Genomic DNA, 1,016 nt, shown 5'->3' with positions numbered 1-1,016 from the left:
ATTTTTGTCCCAAAACAAAATGGTTTCGGCGTTCATAAAATAAAACGTCATCCATAACTTATGTGAAATATTCCAAGTCTTCTGAAGCCATATAATGGTATGGTATGGGTTATGAACGACTTGAGGGTGAGTAACTGATGACAGAAATTTCATTTTTGGGTGAACTATACCTTTAACACAGAGGAAAGCTGCGGTTGATGGGATGTCGTCCAGTGTGAAGCGAGTCCTTCGTTTGGCCTTGCTCTGACGTCAGCGCTTACAGACGCCTTGGCGAGTGAAGCCAAAAATCTAAGTCATATTTAAATCTTCTGAATCTGCGTCCTCCGGAGCAAATGTTGATTACTTTTAATTTCACTTCCTCTGCATCTCTCTCCGCCAGGTTTCGGACCCCCCACCCCCCAATGCCTAAAAATACCTCCTGCACCTCAGAGAGATGTTAAGTGTCTTCTAGCCACATTTGAGAGACAGCCAAAAACATTAGAGAGTGAGAGAGGAAACTGATAACTGTTTAATAGTTTGACAAAACCACATCATGGAAAAAATTAACCCTGATTAAATAAAAGCAATAAACCACTCAAGGCAAACAGAAGAAGTCCATGTGAGCTCCATTCTTAAATAGTCCTAGATAAAGAAAATATTGTGGAAGATCAAGTACTGTGTTTTTTGGCTGTTAGAAGACGCTGTGGGCCCATCGCAAATAATATACGACGTGCTGGCATCTCAAACCAATCAAAGCGATAGATACTGTAAGCCATCCAAGTAACATCAGGTTTTACATGCATTTTTTGAGCATGGTGTAAGACTGAAAGGACTGGCGATGATTGTAGAGGAATGCTTCATTCTAGGCACGCGAGTGATGCACAGAGCCGATGAGGTCATGTTGTAAAGGGCATATGGGGGCCGTTGAGTTTGGCAGGTGTACAGTCAGATGGCAGACAAGAGGGCAAGCTGAACCCTCGCCAAGCCCTGGCACTGCACGGTCCGCCTAGAGACCGGAATACAAACATATGAAGGAT

This window comes from Xyrauchen texanus, chromosome 49 (assembly GCF_025860055.1).
Source record: "Xyrauchen texanus isolate HMW12.3.18 chromosome 49, RBS_HiC_50CHRs, whole genome shotgun sequence".
Lineage (NCBI taxonomy): Eukaryota > Metazoa > Chordata > Actinopteri > Cypriniformes > Catostomidae > Xyrauchen > Xyrauchen texanus.
This window is presented reverse-complemented; position numbering follows the sequence as displayed.